The sequence below is a fragment of the Pseudophryne corroboree genome, chromosome 4 (assembly GCF_028390025.1).
Source record: "Pseudophryne corroboree isolate aPseCor3 chromosome 4, aPseCor3.hap2, whole genome shotgun sequence".
NCBI classification, from domain to species: Eukaryota; Metazoa; Chordata; class Amphibia; order Anura; family Myobatrachidae; genus Pseudophryne; species Pseudophryne corroboree.
In genome coordinates, this window is record NC_086447.1 from 886,570,504 (window position 1) to 886,593,213 (window position 22,710).

The 22,710-nt window shown below is 46.7% G+C and overlaps 1 protein-coding gene across 1 annotated transcript in view; it reads right to left on the reverse strand.

The window, feature by feature from the left end:
• LOC134910615 (uncharacterized protein DDB_G0273453/DDB_G0273565-like) overlaps positions 1-21,647 on the reverse strand; it is a 139,689-nt gene extending 118,042 nt beyond the window's left edge. Inside the window, exon 1 of the mRNA XM_063918869.1 lies at positions 21,516-21,647. The gene's annotated coding sequence lies outside the window, so the exon portion shown is untranslated. The remainder of the gene's footprint in view (positions 1-21,515) is intronic.
• Positions 21,648-22,710: the final 1,063 nt, after the last annotated feature.

Genomic DNA, 22,710 nt, shown 5'->3' on the forward strand with positions numbered 1-22,710 from the left:
AGAAATACCTACAACTGTACAGGGGGGTGCCGTACAGGATATTTGGTTACCCTCCAGACCAAAAGGCTTTTTCCGTTGTGGAGCCACAAGATGCACCACCTGTAAACATATTTCTAGAAGAACATTAACCATCCCAATTGATAGAGAAGAAAATTATACATTAGCAAGTTTTATGAACTGTGATACAAGCTATATCATTTATTTACTTACATGTGGTTGCAATCAAAGATATGTGGGACGCACTACTAGGAGTATTAAAGTTTGTTTCATGGAGCATCGTCGAAACATTATAAATAAATTTCCCATGCATAGTGTCTCTAGACACTTCAGAGACAAGCATAATGGGGACCCTAGCTCTCTGGGTCTGATAGCAATTGAACATGTTCCAGCAACTAAGAGAGGGGGGGATCGCTATAAAAATCTGTGCAAACAGGAACTTTATTGGATGTACAAATTGGATACTATCCATCCATCTGGATTGAATGAGATGGTCGAACTTAATCCTGTATTATGAGTTCTTAATCACTTTTTTTTTTTTTTTTTGTGGCTGCCTGTCCTCATGCCACTCCCCCTCTTTTCTTCCTTTTTCTTACTCTTCCGCTCCTTCCTTTCCCATTTCCTTTCCCTATGGACCACATACATTGAGAAGGATATTAGTTTTGCTAACCAGGGTTACTATAGATAACCAGGATTACCCTAACTGTATGAGATTTATCTGGCTACTACATATTTCTACTGATAATGATGAGGATGACATATATGAGGACGAGCATGTAATGAGCTATATGAGATACATGTATGGTCCTTATGAAAATGGATGATTAGTTAATTAACTGAATGTATATATCCCTCTCATGAAATCCTACCTTTGGACTATTATATGAGCCTATTACAGTATATGTGGTATTCACCATAAATCAAGATTCATTATATATTTATATCTGAGAATATTGGTGGTTACATGTAGATTAATTCGATAAACTCATGGCCGCCTATCACACATTATATAGTATATAGAATATAACATAGAGAAGAAAAAAGCGAAACCTATCTGTATATACAGGATGTCTCAAACTGCCCCCCCCCCCCCTTCTTCTGGGGCTGCTAAACGGTCTTTTTGGGAGACATCAGGTACTAGACGTCACCATGGCAACCTATATTTGATATATTTATTTGGTGACTCTCTAGAACTAGTGAACTAATATAACACCGAAACCTTGGTGTTAGATGCTCTATATATATTTATATATTTTTATGCCTTGACTATCTCCAGTATCGGAGGTGGTTAGATTGATATACTCCTCATTTTGGAAACATGGGCCCTCATTCCGAGTCGTTCGCTCGTTCTTTTTTTTCGCATCGCAGTGAAAATCAGCTTAGAGCGCATGCGCAATGTTCGCACTGCGACTGCGCTAAGTAATTCTGCTATGAAGAAAGGATTTTTACTCACGGCTTTTTGTTCGCACCGGCGAACGTAGTGTGATTGACAGGAAATGGGTGTTACTGGGCGGAAACACGGCGTTTTATGGGCGTGTGGCTGAAAACGCTACCGTTTCCGGAAAAAACGCAGGAGTGGCCGGAGAAACGGGGGAGTGTCTGGGCGAACGCTGGGTGTGTTTGTGACGTCAAACCAGGAACGACAAGCACTGAACTGATCGCACAGGCAGAGTAAGTCTGGAGCTACTCAGAAACTGCTAAGTTTTTTTTGTTCGCAATATTGCGTAAACTTCGTTCGCACTTTTAAGATGCTAAGATACACTCCCAGTAGGCGTAGACTAAGCGTGTGTAACTCTGCTAAATTCGCCTTGCGACCGATCAACTCGGAATGAGGGCCATGGTTGCTTATGGTGACATCGCTGTGTTACTATGACAACGTTAGAATACGCTGTATAGAAATTTACGACGCGGTGAGAGTAACACTGGAGATGGTTATGTTGATATACTTCTTAACTTGGATATATGGTTGTTTATGGTGACGTTGTTGTGTTACCATGACAACGCTAGAACACGCTGGATAGAAACTGATGACGTGGTGGGAGTAACATCCCACTTACGCCAACGATCGCTGAGGTGCGGAGAGATGACGCGGCCCCTGACCCTGGGATCCACGTCATCTTGTCACGCCCGGGATGATGCGCGAGCGTAACCATGACAATGGGCAGTACACAGTGACGCGGAGGGATGACGTGGCCGGAACAATGCCCCGTCCATGCCGCTCCCCCAGTATACTCGGACTTCCTACTAGACATAGCCCAATTAACATTATTAGATTCAGCAGTGGGGTTTCATTTTTCACTAGAGTGCGATCTTCCAAAATACATGTAATGGATCACTAATATACTAACCATGTGAGTAACTTTGTATATACGGATTATTTATCCACTTTTTCTTTTTGATTTTCCATTTCATGTTTATGTCAGTGGTCATGTGATCGGATTCCACTGAGATTCAAGCTTTTTATTTCTTATATTTGAATAAAAATGTGTTTTATTATAGCAAACTATATACATATTTACATTATTAATGGTTCCAAGTCCTATGTCTGTCATTATTCTGGTCACATAATGCAAACAGGTGGTCACAATTAACTATACTTGCTAATGAGCAGCCATGTTGGCAGAGTATATAAACCCTTTCTGGCAGGCCATTTAGCACCTTGAAAAAGTTGCACGCAAGCAACGAAACGCGTTGGTGGGACTTGCCTGATAGTGTGTTTGCCTAGACCTTGGAAGGATTGGACCTGGACCAAGCCCCCTCAATTGACTTTTCAACAACTTGGACCCTTAAAAGAACCTATATTACACCGTGGAGGATTCACATCTACCACCCTCTGAGGAACAGCCATTTGCGGACGCAGATTCGCCTAATTACCTCAAGGGACGCTGGTGGTAACTATAACTCACGGATAGGATATAGGGTCCTTCTATTCAAGGGGACTATCATAGGAACAGGTTCTATATATTACCTACCTTCTGCAAGGACTTTTTGACACTAGGAAAAACACCTATCATGATTGATATTTGAATTTATGTGGCAGTTGCCAGCTATATGCACTTGATTCAACCATCATATATATACTTTTTAAATACATTTTTTCTCCATGTTTTAATAAAACAAAGATTTTACATGCTACCTGTTTTTGCTTATGTGACCATTTAAGCGCTGTATTTCCTTGTTTACATATTGTTTGGGGGTCTGACCAACCCTTTTCTGTATAGCTGCTGTGGGAAACCACCCATCTAGCGCCTGGGCTTAGTAATACCTTTGGGTATTGCTTTTTTATTTCCACATGGAAAAATCAACCTGGGTTTGCCATGTAAATGATCGCCAGTTTAAAAAAGCTGGAAAACACTAACAAAATCTCTCAATTTCTGATTCTCACACCCTATTACATCCCCCCCCCCCATAACATTTGGTACCCTCAAGTTGTGAAAGAATTATAATAATATTCATAATTACTGGAGACGTAGAACCTAATACAGCTTAGACACACACAAGTGAGTATTGGTGGTCATTCCGAGTTGTTCGCTCGCTAGCAGTTTTTAGCAGCCGTGCAAACGCTATGCCGCCTCCCACTGGGAGTGTATTTTAGCTTAGCAGAAGTGCGAACGAAAGGATCGCAGAACGGCGGCATATTTTTTTGTGCAGTTTTAGAGTAGCTCAATACCTACTCAGCGCTTGCGATGATTCAGACTGTTTAGTTCCTGTTTTGACGTCACAAACACGCCCTGTGTTCGCCCAGCCACGCCTGCATTTTTCCTGGCACGCCTGCGTTTTTCCGAACACTCCCTGAAAATGGTCAGTTCACACCCAGAAACACCCACTTCATGTCAATCAGTCTGCAGCCAGCAGTGTGACTGTGCGACTGAAAAAGCTTCGCTAGACCCTGTGGAAACGACATCTTTCGTTGTAATAGTATGTCGCACGTGCGCATTGCGCCGCATACGCATGCGCAGAAGTGCCTTTTTTTTGCCTCATCGCTGCACAGCGAATTAATGCAGCTAGCGATCAACTCAGAATGACCACCTTTATCTCCGGGGTGGTCACAATAGACACAGCTTATTTTAGTTACCCTCCAGTGTCTGGTCCACATCTTGCTGGCACGATATAGTGAAAACCATCTCTAGTGTCAGTTATATTTATTACCAGACACATTATAGTAAGAGTTACCTATATAAATTGTATATCCTACCCAACACATTATAGTGAGAGTTATCTATATAAGTTGTATATCCTACCCGACACATCACATTGGGAACCATCTCCAGTGTCTATTTTACTGTATATATTAATAAATAAAATCAACCTATAGTGAGACATCCCCTGCAGCGAGCCTGCGAGTCCCCTAATTTCTCGGCCTAATTCAGACCTGATTGCTAGCTGGCGATTTTTGCACTGCTGCGATTGGATAGTCGCCGCCTACAGGGTAAGTGTATTTTAGCTGTGCAAGTGTGTGATCGCATGTGTAGCAGAGCTGTACGTATGCGGTGCATATGCATGCGCAGTTCTGACCTGATCGCAGCGCTGCAAAAAACGCTATCGAGCAATCAGGTCTGAATTACCCCACAACAAATGGACACACAGCTGATATTTTCTTTTTCTTTTCACACTTGTCAATATTTGATCTTATATTTCGCTGTCCTCTCTGGCGTATAGTCCAGGGGGGGGGGGGGGGGGGGGGGGGCACACTGCACATGCTGCACCCATTTTTTACAAATACTCATCCCTCCAGAGTCCCACGGCGATGTCACAGGCACTATTAAAACCCAGTGAAAATGGCGCTGTGGCCATTTTCACTGAGTTCTGCGCATGCACAGTAGAGAAATCACTGGCAAAATGGCCGCCGCGCCATTTTCCCGGAGATCTGCACAAGCGCAGTAGAGTCTGAGCCCTCTAGTGCTCAGACTCTCAGCGCTGCGCCGCTGCCGGCAGAGAGGAGGGGGCCCAAACAGAGGAGGCTAAACACAGGCATTCTCCTCTCTTAAGGCGCCTCTGCCTCTCCTTACATAATTTACAGAACCTAGTATTTTAATGACTATAAAATAAAAGCTAGATTTTACTAATACCTTTCTTTAGTGTGCTACTTACAGACTTCTTTTCCTTTTTGTGCCCATATACCCCGGAGTCCTCATCCCCTCCCAGACTTACAGGCAAACCACATTCCCACCTTGCCTTTAAAAGTGTGCTCTTCACAGGTGTGCCAGGCTGCCAGGTAGCAGGGAGAGCCACAAAGAAATCAACAAGCAGGTAAAACACACATTTTATCCTTCAAATGCTCTTTAGCTTTCTAAAGTCATTGCAGAACCATAAGCTGCCATTGGGTTTTGTAACAAGCACAATTGGGCTACACCACTCAATGGTAGACACCTCAATTACTGGGGGTTGTACCATGCTCTCCATCTCCTTTCTAACTGCACTCCGCCTATCCATCCAGTAGGTCTTTTGTTTCACTACTACCGTAGGAGTCGTGACAATATCATGTTCAAGCAAGGCTGTGTGCCCTGGTAGGGAGGAGAACACATCCTTGTTCCATTGTACCATCCCCTCTACCTGCACCTTTTGCTCTGCGTACAATGTAGGTTCTATGGTAATCAAGGACTTTTCCACTACCATACTCAACAACCCTGGCACAGAATCCTCATCAAGCCACGGGTTTAAATAAATTTGCTTGATATGTCTGCTGTTCCTTCCTCCTCCATTTTGGCTTCTGCGTGGGTTAGGAAGCGGAAACTAGCTTCCCTTAGTATCACTCTTCTGACACCACTTGTGATAAACAGGCTGTGTAATGAGGGAGGAGAGAGAAGCAGAGAGGGAGGGAGATAGAGAAGCTGAGAGCAAGAAGAGATAAACAGCAAAGGGGAGAGAGTATCAGAGTGTGAGGGGGAGAGAGAAGCACAGAGGGATGAGGATAGAACAGCTAAGAGAGAAGAGAGAAACAGGAAGGAGAGGGAGGAGATGAGAGCAATAGGGAGGAGATGAGTAGAAAGAAGTAGAGTGGGAGGTGGTGAGAGAACAAGAGGATGGCTGTTAGAAAAGCTGAGGAGTACAGAGGAATAGGGAGAGAGAAGCAGAGATGGTGGAGAGAAACAGAGGGTGAGAAGGAGAGAGAACCAGAGGATGATGAGAGAGAACCAGTGGATATTGAGAGAGAACCAGGGTTGGCTTGGGGGAGAGGAGACAACGATTAGAGGAAAGAGAGAAGGGGTTTGAATAGGTGGTGAATACAGGCTTCTATTGAAGAACTGGGGGATGGGGGCAGCAGGCTTCTATGTGGGAGCTGGTGGGGAAATTAAACTGCTGTATGAGAGAATTCTTTGTTGGGGGAATCTGCAGTTCAGCCTTCCATGATGAAGTAAAGGGGACAACTTCCATGCAAAAAGTAGGGGTGAGGTCAGGTTTACCTTGTAGAATTGGTTTGGCATACAGGCTTCCATGGGAGAAATGGCTGAGAACAGACGTCAATATGAAAGCTTTTGAGGAGAGAGACATCCAAATGAAAATAAAGTGAATAAAAAATGTTCAGAGAGAGAGAGAGAGAATAGGGCTGACCAGGTAGAGAGAATAGGAAAACACACAGAGAATAGGGCTGACCAGGTAGAGAGAATAGGAAAACACAGAGAATAGGGATGACCAGGTAGAGAGAATAGGGTTTATCAGGTAGAGAAAATAGGGTTTATCAGGTAGAGAGAATAGGGATGACCAGGTAGAGAGAATAGGGTTTATCAGGTAGAGCGAATAGGGATGACCAGGTAGAGAGAATAGGAAAACACAGAGAATAGGGATGACCAGGTAGAGAGAATAGGGTTTATCAGGTAGAGAGAATAGGGTTTATCAGGTAGAGAGAACAGGAAGACACAGAGAATAGGGATGGCCAGGTAGAGAGAATAGGAAGAGGCAGGGCTGATAAATAGAGTTTATAGAGAGGAAAAAAATGTGCAGTATTTTGGAACCAGCAGGTCCCTAATACTACTTCTATATATTGTACTAGTTAAAAGCCTATCAAATGATGGACCCGGTCCCAGGGGGTAGTCGCTACTCACACGGGAGCTGCTGGATTTCTAGAAGTTCTACTGCTGGGAGCCGGGGATCTGTTATGCTGAGCAGGTGTGTGCGTGTAGTGTTAGCCTTTTATATATATAGATGCTCTATATCTGTAATGGGCAGGCTATAATGATGCTGCACTCTATACACCAGTACTGGCACAGGTAAAGATAACCAGTCCCCGCACAGTTCCTTGCCAGTCTGGAGGTAAAGGACACCAGAAGCCACCACCAGCTAGTCGGTGGGGTCTGGGCATGGGGATCCGGTCTGAAGATCGACAGTATCTAGGTCGACAATGTTTAGGTCGACCACTATAGGTCGACAGTCACTAGGTCGACATGGCTGGAAGGTCGACAGGTTTTCTAGGTCGACATGTGCTAGGTCGACAGGTCTAAAGGTCGACATGAGTTTTTCACATTTTTTTTTCTTTTTTTGAATTTTTTCATACTTAACGATCCACGTGGACTACGATTGGAACGGTAAAGTGTGCCGAGCGAAGCGAAGGCACCATGCCTGAAGCATGGCGATCGAAGCGAGCCATGCGAGGGGACGCGGTGCACTAATTTGGGATCCCGGTCACTCTACGAAGAAAACGACACAAAAAACTCATGTCGACCTTTAGACCTCTCGACCTAGCACATGTCGACCTAGAAACCCTGTCGACCTTCCATCCATGTCCACCTAGTGACTGTCGACCTATAGTGGTCGACCTAAACATTGTTGACCTAGATACTGTCGATTTGATGAACCACCGGCGCAAATAACAGGTGGAGACTCACCTGTTGGGTAAAACCACGCTTGCTGCGGCTGACTGAAGTGCAGGAAAACTGGTTTATGCTATATTTACCAGGGAGTGTTGCACAGATTCCAAGCCACCAGTGCCGTCTGTTGGAGAGGCTGCCATGCCCACAGCTCACTGAGGAGAGGTACATCATTGCATACCTCCCAACATGACCCTCTCCAGGAGGGACAGAATACTCTGTTCCTGGACTTTTCTCTTAATGTATGATTGCCATCACCTGTGCTGAAACACCTTTCTTATCCATTAACCTGTTCAACACAGCTGCCAGCATTCATACATTAAGAGAAAAGTCCAGAAGCAGAGCATTGTGTCCCTCCTGGAGAGGGTCATGTTGGGAGGTATGTCATTGGGTACACAGCGCATTGTACTCTAGGTGGATTGTGGACTTTTCTCTGTTACATTTGCCAGTTATATGTGCTCCTTGGCTAATTAGCTGATTTTAAACTAACAGCTGCATCACTTACTAACTCTAGGACGGTATCCATTACTAAAGAGAATATTCATCAGCTTCAACCATGTTTGCCTGATTAAACATCTGATTTCAAACTAACAGCTGCACTATCAATCACATGCGTATCGCCAGGGCCGGTTCAAGGCCGCCCTGCGCCCCGGGCAGGAAACAGGGCGTGGTCTAATACAGGGGGCGTGGTCAGTTACGCCCCCTGTACATTACTAGCGCCGCTTGAATGCTGAGCGGTGCGCGATGACGTCATTGCGCACCGCACAGCAAAAGGTCCTCTCCACGAAGGGAAACTAGACGCGTAGCGTCTAGTTCCCTTCGTGGAGAGGACCTTTGCTGTGCGGTGCGCGATGACGTCATCGCGCACCACTCAGCAAAGGTACTCTCCACGAAGGGAAACTAGACGCGTAGCGTCTAGTTCCCTTCACAGGAGGCGGGGACACAGCGGGCAGCGGAGGCGGACGGGGGACACAGCGGGCAGCAGTGGCGGATCTTGCCACGGTGCGGCGCCCTCCGGATGGCGGCGCCCCGGGCAAAAGTCATGCTTGCCCGTGGCAAGATCCACTACTGCGTATCGCATTAATAACCAGCTTGCTATAATTGATGGACGTTATCCATATAGAAGAGAACATTTACTTGCTCTAACATCTTTTTTTTTTTTTTTAATATTAAATTTTTATTGAAGTTTTGTACAAATTATAGTAACATTTGCATTGGTAAATAAAAAATAAAACAGAAATAGGGGGAAAAGACAAGCACATAACAGAACTAATAAAGACAAGGGAAAGGAAGGTTAGGTATCAGGGACATCTTTAAGTAGCAATAGAATTGGAATATAAACATAATGCAAGTGAAGAGATCTGAGGTCCATATTGAGTTATCAAATTACAAATTACAAATTGCAAATTAGGGGCCATCTTGGTTTGGGGAGTTAAGCACAGAAGGGTCAGGAATGCCATTCATGGTACCGGATAAACCTCTTTGGCCCGATTTCTCTCTATATAGGAACCACTTATCCCATTTCTTACTCATATTGGGTGTCCCGGAGGGAAATCCACCCTCCGACGTTTCAAACACATAATGTTGGTGAACTTTTTGTTCTATCATTAATAGCGTGGGAACAACCGCCGACTTCCATTTGGAGGCAATGGCGGCCTTAGTTGCTATGAGAATGTGGCCTAAAATGTATCTGTCGGAATTAGACATCTCACCCCGGTAATAGTGAAATAGTGCCAGTGGGGGGTCAGGCGTGAGGGTTTCCCCTAGGACCAGTGACATGAAAAGAAACACATCCCTCCAAAGTGCCCCAATTGTTGGGCATAGCCAAAAAATGTGGAGCAAATCCCCCACCATCCCACAATTCCTCCAGCAACTAGCAGAGACCTCGGGCCAAATCTTGTGCTAACGTTCCGGCGTAAAGTACACCCTATGGACCAATTTGTAATACATTTCACAATGATTTATACATTTAGAAATTTTAAAGCAGGATTGAAAGATAATTTTCCAAATATCCTCGGTAAAGGCCGCAGGGAGGTCTTTTTCCCATTTGGTCTGTGAGGGGAATACTCCATGTCGGGACTCAGTCACGAGATATTGGTACCATCTGGAGATGCCTCCTTTATTGCTGACAGGCAACAGGAGTGACATCAGTAGTTTAGGGGGGCCAAAATGGGGGACTCGGTTAGGGGAACAACTTTGAAGCCAATGCCTCAATTGCAGGTATTTGTGAAAATCTTGCTTAGGTACCTGGAATTGTTCCTGAAGTAGGGAAAAGGGGACTAGCACCCCGTCCCGAAGGACATCCCTCAAGGTGGAGAGGCCCCTGTCTCGCCAGTGGTGCAAGTCAAGGTCTGGGATCAATGTGGCTATAGCGTGGAGAGATAACTGGGGAGAGGGTAGAGCTCCGGTGGGGAGGGACTTAAGTACGTTTTTCCATGCTTACAACGTTGCTTGAACCGCAGAGTTTTCCGCCCCCCCCTGAAGGGATAGAAGCGGTGGGCAACCAGAACAAGTCGGGTAGTGTGAAGGGGGAGACAGCACTCCGTTCCAGTGACACCCATGGTTTAGGGGTGTCTTGAGTGAACCAATCTCTGGCCTGGGCCAGTAAACAGGCATTGTGATATCTCTCCAAATCTGGGTAGGCTACTCCCCCGTCACACTTCCGTGCCACTAGGGTGGATTTCGCTATTCTCGGTTTTGAGCCCCCCCATACATAGTTTGATAGTAAACGGTTAAATCTATTGCAAATATCTTTAGGGAAGGTCCTAGGAATGGTACGGAAAAGGTACACCAGTTTGGGTAAGAGCACCATCTTTGCAGCTGCTACTCGTCCGACCCAGGAAACCTCCTGCATCATCCAGTCTTTAATAAATAGCTCAAACATTCTGAAGAGGGGGTCATAATTACATCCCATTAAATCTCGCCCTCTAGATATATGTACACCTAAATATTTAAGTGACCTGAGTTGCCATGCGTATTTGTAAGCCCTCCTTAGACGCCCAAGAGTGTCATCCGAAATATTCAGAGGTAGGGCCTCGGTCTTAGTAGTATTTAGCTTATAGTAGGAGATCCCTGTATAGGAGTCTAAGAGAGAGTGTAGATGTAATGACGATTCAGGGTCGCTAAGGCATACTAAGATGTCGTCAGCAAAAAGACAAATTTTATGGTGCGTCCCTTCCACCACTGGGCCAACAATGGAGTCTAATGTCCTGATCCGCTCCGCCAGGGGCTCAATAGCCAGCACGAAAATGAGGGGTGAAAGGGGGCAACCCTGACGAGTCCCATTCGTGATATTGAATGTATATGAATTGCAACCATTGGTGAACACCGAAGCCGATGGGGAGGAATACAGGGCCAAAATGGAGTCGAGTATCCTACCTGCAAATCCAAAGCAGCCCAAGGTAGCCCGTAGATAGTCCCAGTGAAGCCTATCAAATGCCTTCTCTGCATCTAAAGAGAGAAGCAGGAGAGGCTTGTCTCGGGCCTGGCAGCGTTCAATCAAATTGATAACCCTCCGTGTGTTATCAGATGCTTGCCGACCTAAAACGAAACCTACCTGGTCGGGGTTAATCAGACCAGACAGGAGTGGGGATATCCTATTCGCAACCATCTTAGCGAACAATTTAAGATCCGTGTTTAGAAGTGCTATTGGGCGGTAGTTCTGGACCACCGCAGGAGATTTACCGGCCTTTGGAATAGTGACTATACGGGCCTCCAACATCTCCTTCGGGAAGCATGTGGAGTCTGAAGCTTCGTTGAAAACCGACACTAAAATCGGGGCTAGAGTAGACTTAAAGGTTTTATAGAAGTTAGTGGGGTATCCATCTGGGCCCGGGGCCTTGTTTACTGGACAGGAATCGATAGCTGCTATGACTTCCTCAGGCACCCAGGGCGAACAAAGGGATTCCCGGGTCTGAGGGTCAATAGTGGGGAGGGACAGCCCTTCCAAGAACCCAGCAATGTCTACGAGGAAGGCTGAGGGGTATCAGGATCATCTCTAAGGTTGTACAGCTGTGAATAGTATTCGGCAAATGCGTTAGCTATCTCTACCGGGTCGGTTACTTTAACTCCCGAAGCAGTATGTACCGCATGTATGCGTTCTTTAGCTCTACGTCCCCTTAGTTTACGCGCCAGCAAGCGTCCCGCTCTATTACCAAGCCTATAATATTGTTGATTGAGTCGCTGCAGATTACGATGGACTTCCGATAGGGCAAATGCATTCACCTTGTCACGGGCAGCAAGGAGTTCCTTAAAGAGGGCTTTATTATTAGGGTTACTTTTATGTGCAGTTTCCAGATGAGCAGCCTCCCTTTCGGCCAAGGCCTGTCTACTTTTATACTCACGTTTAAGTCTAGCAGCTATCTGGATTGCAGAGCCTCTAACCACGGCTTTCAGTGAACACCAATGGGTGAAAACATTTGTGTCCTTGGGACAGTTAGTAGCTAAATATAGGTCTAGAGATTGCTGGATGGCCTGGCGGGCCTCAGGGCGGGATAGAAGGTACGGGCCTAATCTCCAGGGGCCATGGGGGACCACCCTCTTGTCAGCTTCCCAAATCACAACAAGTGGCGAGTGATCTGACCAAGACATAGGTAATATATCCACTTTGCTAATGGCAGCTAATGTCCACTTATCAACTAACGCCAGATCTATTCTAGAGTACGAGCTATGTACGTGGGAAAAGAAAGTATAATCTCGCTCTGCAGGGTGTTTGGCTCTCCATACATCATACAGCGAATATTCAGCTAACAATTGACCGAATCTGCCTGAGGGATCCTGGGCCGGACTGCTACGAAGAGTCCGGGTTGGACGAGAGCGATCTATATTGGGATCCAGCACCATGTTGAAATCTCCAAGGATCAACAGGGCTCCTTTCGTATGCTCTTGAAGAATTTTACAAAAGGTTCTAAGGAATTTTATTTGCTTGGTATTGGGGGCGTAGCATGAGACCAGAGTGGTCTCCACATTATCTAGCTTACCTACTAAAATTAAATATCTCCCGTCAGGATCTTCATATTTAGAGGATAAGATAAACGGTCAGTGTTGGGCTATGAGAAGAGCCACGCCGGCTTTCTTGGCAGGTCCATTTGCTGTATAGCAAAGGGGGTAACGTGAATTAGTGAAGAGGGGGGGACTTTGACTCTGGAAATGGGTTTCCTGAACCGCTACTACTTGTGCTCTTAGCTTATGAAAATAGTTCAAGGCTACTCTACGTTTTTGAGGAGAGTTAAGCCCTTTGGCATTAATAGAGACTATCTTCACCATTTTCAATTACAGAAGGAACCAATATCTCTGATGACCAATATCTGTGCTGAGACCGGTATACCTGATAGGGGGGGGGAAACATATAAGAATACATGTGGGAAAACAGACATAAAATATAAAACAAAACCAAACTAAATTGATCTCTCGTGAGATCACATCCAGTCGCCATGTTAAGGCGACTGTGTAGGCTAAGGTAGGGGTTAGCGGCATAACTCCCACCTACTGCCATACTTGATTGCTGTAAACTGAAGAATATAAGGACGTCTTGATAACATAACAGCAGATGTATGCACGTCAGTGCACACGGAACCTTAAGAACAAATACGGCAGAGCAAAGGCGCTCCAACCTACAAGAAAACCTGGGCTATTACTTCTAACATTAGAACTAGAACTAGTCCAGCGGCTCATATAGCTTATCAAACTTTAAAATTAATCCCACCGGCCAACATTAATGTAAACAGTCATGTCCGGGGGGACGTCGGGCACAGCTCCCTAAAAAAGAAGGAAAAAAAAGGAGCAACTATTTGAGCATAGCGGGGAATCATTGAAATGCTTTAAAACAGAGACATTTCTTTCTCTATACCCAGCGCCCCCCATCACGACAGACCATGGCCCTATATGTCTGGGATAAAGCCTTTATCTGAAGAGTCACTGGAGTAGTAACATCATGACCACAACGGTGTGGTATCAGTCACAGAGCAGGTCTCCTCACTTCACCGACGACCAGTCCTGCTGAAGACGTCGGGGGGAGGGGCCCGCCGTGGGTTCCGTGATATTCCATGATTTAAGCAGCTTTTCTCCTTCATCTGCAGTAGAGATAGAGACAGTAGAGCCATCCCGATGGATCAGCAGCTTGGTGGGGAAACCCCATCTGTAAGGGATATCAGCCTTTCTGAGGGCCGCAGTGATCTGATGAAATGATCGCCGTTTGTAGAGAGTGGCTGCAGACAAATCCCCAAAGAGTTGAAGTCCTTGTAGGGCTGAAGATGTGTCAGACGACGGTCTGGCTGCTTTCAGTAAGGCCTCTTTAACATGAAAGTAGTGCATCTTCATGAGGACATCTCTCGGTGCATCTCCTGGGGCCGCTCTGGCCTTCGGTAGCCGGTGTATTCGGTCGATAATGAGGTCTGTAGATGGAGATCGAGGCAGCAAAGCCTTAAAAATGGTCACCGCGTAATCGTGCAGACTACTATGTGACACCGACTCGGGGACTCCGCGTAGTTTAAGATTGCTGCGACGCGACCTGTCCTCCAGATCCGTGACCTTGTCCCGTAGGAGCTTCACCTCTGCTTCTAATGCATCATGAGAGTCCAATAGGTTGTTATGAGACCCCACGACTTCTTCCATTTTAGTTTCCAGATGGTCCGTATGGCCACCCAGGTCATCTATAGATTGTTGGCATGCCGTCAAGGTGGTACGGAACTCAGCTGCCACCTCCTCCTTAAAGCGGGACAAAAGTAACTTCATAGTGCCCACCGTGAGGGCCTCCCCATCTCCGACCTTATCCAAGGTCTTGGCTGGCGGATTTGCCTCTTGTGACGGTGGGGTCTGGGGAGCTGCACCTGCTGTAGAGGGCCCGGTAACTTTAGGGCCAGGCATTTTCGGAGATGATTTGAAAAATGAGAGCTGCTGTGTAGGCTTTGGCGGTTTGCTGCGCCTAGTGGGCATGATAAAGCCCAGACGAGGATAGCTTAATGTAACCAAACACGGAGGGTGGAGAGACCGGGAGGCTCCACTTTTTCAGAAGTTAACAAGACATCACATGGATAATGGCAGAGGTAGGAGAAATCTCTTGCTTTACATTGGTATGAGCAGAGTAGACAGAGCCATTGCGCTAGTCGTCCTCACTTGGACAATTAATTCCTGGTCAACCCAGGCGCGGGGTCCGGGGGTGTATCTCCTTCACCCGGTGAGCTTCTGACCCAAGTAGGTATGAAACGTTAACGGTAACGGTAGCGCCGGGAGTCGTTTCCTTTTTCTTCACCCCTTTCCGGTCGTGGTGTGTCCGGCTTCTACACTTTAGCCCCGAAATAGTTGAAGGCTGTGGAAGGCCGAGTCGGTCCCCAGGCCCGTCCAGCCAGCCGCCCACGGCCGTGGGAGGCCATTTAGGAGAGCAGGGGTGCCCCAGAGCTCCCAGTCCTATAAAGGGGTAACTGCAGGGGGGGGGGGTCTCCGCCACCAACCAGGGGCAGCTCACACTCCAGGGCACGGACAGGAGGTGCAGGCCTGGTTTAATATTTGCAGGGGGTGCGCCTGCAATAAGCGCCGCCGGGCTGGGCCACAGCCAGGCCGAGGTCAGAGGGAGGGAGGGCAGATCGCAGCGGCGCCGGGCGGGTTCTCGGCCGACGTCTATGGGGAAGGAGGAGAGGCCCGCCGTCTGCTCGTCCGAGCCGGGTCTGTAGATCTCACTTACCCCGGGGGCCGTCAGCCGTCTCCTCCGTGTTGCAGCCGGATCGTCTCTCCTGCTCCCAGCACCTAAGATGGCCGCCGCTCGTGTGACGGAGCTCACTGCACAGCTCCGATCTGGGCCTCGATCGTTCCCGTCTCCCGGCGGGGGGCACTGGAGGGTTTGCAGGGGATACTCCGAGGGAGCAGGGGTCAGGCGAGTCATCCAGACGTCCTGGTGTGGCAGCCGCCCAGCCGACGGGTAAAGTTTAAAATTGAGGTCCCGGCTTCGGAGCAGGGAGTAGGCCGCAATCCGCGGGAGCCAGGAAACCGGCACCCCGACTCCGCAGCACCACTTCCCCGCTTTCACACTGGTCTAGCACTGCAGCTGGATAAAGTAGGGTCGAATCAGGGATGTTAGGAGGCTATTATTTTATAGTTAGCTCCCAGATCTCTGAGAGCTCTCAAGAAACGCTGCCTACTCACTCAGCCTCCAGGCCACGCCCCCCGCTCTAACATCTTTTGCTTGACTAACATCTGAAAAATTATTTTTGCATGTGGATTCATTAATTACTTGCCAATCAAATATGCATGCCAAATGTATTAGATTGGAAATCTAGGTATTTTCTGTATTAGAGCCTCATTGAGAGGGGGATAGAGTTGTGCTGCATATACATGTTAATTTATTTCTGTATATTGTAGTAAATTGATACTGGTCGGTGTCTTAGCGTGATATTTGTGCATATAGGTGAATTTATATTGTATGTATTTTTTATGATATAAAAGTAAAAAGATTTTATACAAAGTGAAAAGCGCTGTCTTACTTTCTGTTTGGTTCTTATATACTTTGGGGTAACTGGGATCAGTTCCCCGAGATCAGCTGCTCTCACTTTGTAGGTGACAGCGCCAAGTGTATACTTCTGTATCAGAGGTGAGGAGCAGCCGTAGATGCATATTCATCATGAAAAAATTGTGCAATGGAATTTTTTGTTTTCAATTCTCATTGTATTCAGTCACAATTTATTCTTAATTCATCATTGCCCCATCATAAAATTATCACTTTTGAAAAACTGCTCTTTTTGAAAAGACAGTTTTTCGGAAAGGATACTTTTCCCCATTATCCGAGCCTACTCTTCCTTCCCATATTTTCACCCCCCATGTCTGCTTCATCTCTCCGCATCCTCCCCCTATTGTCCAGTGCTCTCTCTCGCCAGTTTCTCCCCCCCTCCCGCAGCCTATCCTCAGTGTCCCCGCATCCTCCCCCCATTTTCCAGCACTTCCTCCTTGCAGCCTCACCACAGTGATTGCTCCCCCGCTGCCTCTCTGCTGCAGACGCTGGCAGACCCTGTGCGCCCACCCCACCCCCATATTACACATGTAGCCCTGCTACAGATGCCAGTGTCTTCTGCCGCTGCTGCAGTGACTTCTTCCATGACCACGGCTTACAGGAGGACTGCTCGGGAGCCAGGGGGGCTGCTTCAGGTAAGAGGACCCATCTGGGAATGATCCCCTCTGCAGCATTGGGAAACTGAATGCCATTACAGGGTGATTTCACTTTCAAACTCAGAAAAAAAGCTGTTTTGGAGTTTGATGACTGTCCCAATCTCTACATCGGCATACTATAGTATGGGGAGTGTAGGAATTGTGACAAAGTAAGGATAATGAGTATGCCCCTTAGCCTTTTACTATATAGGCAGAGTCGGGTTAAGGCTATGAGGGTCCCGGGGCATAGCCAGATTAAGGGGGGGATGCAGTTTATACTGTACCCCGGGCCCCCCTTTGTCAGGGGGCCCCCAGGCCAGAGCACACTGACATCACTAGATTTCCCTCTTAAGCAGCAGCAGAACCAGCAGTCAGAATGCGAGCAGGACAGTATGCAGTGCAGGCAGAGACACAGGAGTGTCATGTTTCATGAGCTACCGACAGAGCTTTCTGACAAGAGGAGAGATAGAAGGGTGGTGAGAGCTCTAAGTGACCCAGGGATCCCAGCTTCTCCTCCTCCCTGCCTGTGTGTCTGAGTCCTGTGTAAACTGTTATGCAAATAAGCCATTTGGGTCTAGAGATAGAGCCACACACAGAGAGTCCTCATGAGTCCTGTCCCAGTGTGTAAGTAGCACACAGGCTGCTTCTATTCTTGCATGTGACAAGATAAAAAAAAATATTTTTCTTTCTGTATTTTAAAGTTAAGTTGTCTTTGTTCCACTACAAGAAAAGTTTATAAAATAGTTGTCTTTCAATTAGGTGGAGCTTTAACCAGTACCCAGGCATTATTAAACTATTAGTTCTAATCTAATATACACCATTGGTTTAAATTTAATATCCACAATCCAAACATCCCAACATGACCCATTCCAGGAGGGACTTCCTTCTTAATTTATGATTGCAATCACCTGTGTTGAAACACATTTCTTATCAATTAAATAGTTCAACACAGGTGACGCCAATCATACTATAAGTGGGAAGTCCAGGTAGAGAGCATTTTGTCTTTCCTGGAATAGGACATTTTGGGAGGTATGCAGAATTTAATATACACCACCCACCTTCCATCGGGGCCCCCCTGTCTTAAGTGCCCCGGGCACCCCCAAGGCTTAATCCGGCCCTGTCCCGGGGCACTTCAAACAGCGGGGCGCCTAACAATGAGGCAGGCAAATTTTATATATACTGCATGACCCTCCCACCGGTGCCATGCGGTGTGCCTGACGTCATCGCGCACCGCACGGCATTGTGGGAGCGGCTGCAGACGCTAGAGGTCATAATTGAGCTCTAGTGTCTGTGCAGTGTGCGGTGCTATGGGAGAGACGTCATGAAATCTCTCCCATAGATCCGAGGAGCAGCGGCCGGAGATGGTGGACAGCAGTAGCTGTCGGGAAGCAGGCGTGGGGCTGGTGAGTATGTTTTATTTTTTGTAAGTGCCGCTACTAGGGGCACAACTATTGGGGGCAAAACTAATGACAGCACAGCTACTGGGGTCAAAACTACAGGGCACAGCTACAGGGGCCACAACTACTGAGGGCACAGCTACTGGGGGCAAAACTACAGGGATACAGCTACAGGGAGCAAAACTACTAGGGCACAACTACTGAGGGCACAGCTACTGGCGGCAAAACTACTGACGGCACAGCTACAGGGGGCAAAACTACTTGGGCACAACTACTCAGGGCAAAACTACTGAAGGCAAAACTACAGGGGTACAGCTACTGGGGGCAAAACTACTGGGGACACAAATACTGAGGGCACTGCTACTGGGGGCAAAACTACTGGGGGCACAGCTACAGGAGGCAAAACTACTGGGGGCAAAACTACAGGGGGCACAACTACTGAGGGCACTGCTATAGGGGCAAAACTACTGGGGCACAGCTACAGGGGGCAAAGCTACAGGGGGCACAGCTACTGGGGGCAAACTACAAAGGCACAGCTACAGGGGGCACAGCTACAGGGGGCATAAAGGTGGCCATGCCCCTTCCCTATAAAGCCACACCTCTATTTTTTGACGCGTGCCTAGGCGCGCACTAAACCTGTCTTGCCTATTGGGGGGGTGCCAAAGGAAACTTTCGCCCTGGGTGCCACAAGGTCTAGAACCGGCCCTGCATATATATACACACACACACACACACACACACACACACACACACACACACACACACGTAAAGCCAACACAGAGAGACAAAAAATCCAATTGTATAAACAGCAGCATGATAAAAAACAACATTATGACAGCATGATGATATAAACAAAAACATTTTTTACAGCCAGCTTACTTTTTATCTCTGCAGCTGGCACGCTGCTTGTGACACAGGAGAGATTGCTCTTCCACGCACGCTGGCATGGTGCCACACACTCTTCTTCCCTGCAGCCTGTGCGCCCAGCCAATAACTGAGCCGCAGGCTGCACCTTTACACACCATTGGACAGCTAAGCCATCGCTCAGCTGTCCTGTACCTCTATGCAGCGCTGGCGCCACTGCTGTTTGGTTGCCATGGCAACCTATAGGGAGCCACCGGAGGAGCGCAGCGCCGCAGATCAGAGTTCTGATCTGTGTGCTGGCGGCGGGGGGGCCTTTTTAAAAAGGGGGGCCTGGGGTACTTACCCCCAGGGCCCCCCCTTAATCCGGCTCTGTATATAGGATAAGTTCACCTTTAGATGTACAGTATTATATAAGAAGAGAAAATAAAATAAAAAAAACACATACACATGAAGTCATGTCCACAATGATGCAACAGAAGGCGAAGAGACAAAAAGATTTATGATGCAATCAGTGTGTGTGTGCAAGAGAGAGAGATAATTAATTTGTAAACATAAGTTTACAAATGTGAAGCACTTTGGGGGTAATTCTGAGTTGATCGCAGCAGGATTTTTGTTAGCAGTTGGGCAAAACCATGTACACTGCAGGGGAGGAAGATATAACATGTGCAGAGAGAGTTAGATTTGGGTGTGGTGTGTTCAATCTGCAATCTAATTTGCAATGTAAAAATAAAGCAGCCAGTATTTACCCTGCACAGAAACAAAATAACCCACCCAGATCTAACTCTCTCTGCACATGTTATATCTGCCTCCCCTGCAGTGCACATGGGCCCTCATTCCGAGTCGTTCGCTCGGTATTTTTCTTCGCATCGCAGCGTTTTTCTGCTTAGTACGCATGCGCAATGTTCGCACTGCGACTGCGCCAAGTAATTTTGCTATGAAGATAGTATTTTTACTCACGGCTTTTTCTTCGCTCCGGCGATCGTAGTGTGATTGACAGGAAATGGGTGTTACTGGGCGGAAACACGGCGTTTTATGGGCGTGTGGATAAAAACGCTACCGTTTCCGGAAAAAACGCGGGAGTGGCTGGAGAAACGGAGGAGTGTCTGGCCGAACGCTGGGTGTGTTTGTGACGTCAAACCAGGAACGACAAGCACTGAACTGATCGCAGATGCCGAGTAAGGTTGAAGCTACTCAGAAACTGCTAAGTAGTTTGTAATCGCAATATTGCGAATACATCGTTCGCAATTTTAAGAAGCTAAGATTCACTCCCAGTAGGCGGCGGCTTAGTGTGTGTAACTCTGCTAAAATCGCCTTGCGAGCGAACAACTCGGAATGAGGGCCATGGTTTTGCCCAACTGCTAACAAAATTCCTCCTGCGATCAACTCAGAATTACCCCCTTTGTCTGGAATCACACTGTATCAGGGGACTGACTTTGATCCTATATATTCATACTTTGGGGTAGATTTACTAAAGCTTTTAAAAATTAAAAGTGGTGATTGCCCATAGCAATCCATTAGATTCTGCCTATCATTTTCTTGGATGCAACAGAGAAATTATAGACATATGTATACCACTACTTTTCACTCTTAGAAACTAGTACATCTCCTTTTGTCCTGTTACGGAGTCCCCAGCAGCGGTTTGTGTCAGCCGTGTACTATTCATAGCAGTGTAAAGCAGAGACATCCAGTCAGCTCCTCCCACCCACCATTCCCAGTTACTAGACTACACCAAACAAATCGCTCGGCGCCTTTTTTGTATTGTGCAAGCTGTGCTAGTCCCATGTAGGAGACACTGTACAGCAGACATCAGTGCGATACACAATCTACACACCTCCGCTCTTGTGAATCTGTCACCGTATAGCCTCCATGGAATGTGATCTTTCAAAATTCCAGTTTGCTGCTAACACAGCGAAGTGACTGATTTACAGGGAAGCAGCGACTTCAGATCTCACAGGTGACAATGATCCTCTGTCTCACTACAGCATAACTAGAATGGTGCATATATAGAACAATTGGGGAAATGTACCAAGCCTTCCAAAGAGAGGAGACGTTCCCCATATCAACCATCCCTTGCCCCCTGGAATTTTATAGAATGTGTTTGACAAATGGTATATAGAAGTTGATTGGTTGCTATGGGCAACATCTCCACTTCTCCGTCATACAAGATTGACAGATAAGAGACCGACATGAGACAGATGGAGATCCATCAATATTATTATTATTATACTAAATATTCAGAGCCATCCCCAACTGCTTCCAAAGTGACCATCTACAAGTAGACATGGCGACTCAATGCACAGAATCCTGCAGCCATACTCACTGATTTCTGTATCCTGAGTGCTGTGGGAAATAACCTCTGTTTGCTTCTCCTTTGTCACATTTACTTGAAGACGTGAGATCCTGCAGTCCACTCCCCCTGGCCACGTGAGCTGATTAAACAATAACTTGTTAAATCTTCTATTGTGACATCACAGCAGCTGCTGGAAGTACTGTATGACAAGGTTAACCCATTTGCTGCAGGATCAGTTTCTGTTACTTTATATACTATTAATAATAATAATAATAATAATTTTATTTCTATAGCGCTATATCTCCAATAGGACTCAAAGTGATACTAAAGTATATGCATAATCTCCTCTTCTGGTGCTGCATGGGTTATTTGGGTTGGGTTAGGTATGCTGGTAGTCAGAATACAGATAGCGGCATCCCAATGTTGAGAAGTAAGTATACTTTCCCCCAATGCCCCCCTAACACTTTCCGCAGTCTAAACATAACCCTCCCTCCTGCAGCCTAACCTTCTCTGGGGTGCCTAAACCTAATCCCCCCCCCCCCTTCCTTCCCGCAGCCTAACCCTAACCCCCTCCCCCCCCCCCCGCAACTTACCACTCCGGTAGTCCAGCAGTCACTTATTCGGGATCGAAGGATTGTGATCCTAGTCAGGATGCAGGTGTTGGCATTCCGAACAGTGTCGTGATTTCGGCATCTGTATTTCGACTGCCGGGGTCTTGACCGGATCCCTGTTATTCATAGTGCTTTCCCCTTTCTCTTCTGGATATATTCAACTAATCTAAGTAATATTTTTTTTCTCCATCCTTCCCCTCTCACTGCTTCATGTTCCCTGTACATCAATTTTGTCCTTATCCTGTGCTTTATCCATTCCCAATATGTTAGGGTTGTTATGATACCCCTTTATTCAGTGACACATATGACTTACACAGGTTGTGTGGCTCATTAAAACCAGGTGAAATGCAGACTTCATTCTGTTTGGCACAGAACCTGTGTAATTCATATGGGTGCCTGATTGAAGGTGTATTATATATTATAGCCAACCTACCCATATGTCCCATTCATTTGTCCAGGGGGTATATTCACTAAAAGTACATTTTGGGGTCTTTTTAGAATGGAACCAACATCCCCACAAAATCAACTATAGTGTTTCTATTCCAAATAGCTCATTTACTAAAAGCCGATTTTGAGTTCCATATTAAAATCGCTGGGAGATGTTCTAAATCTGG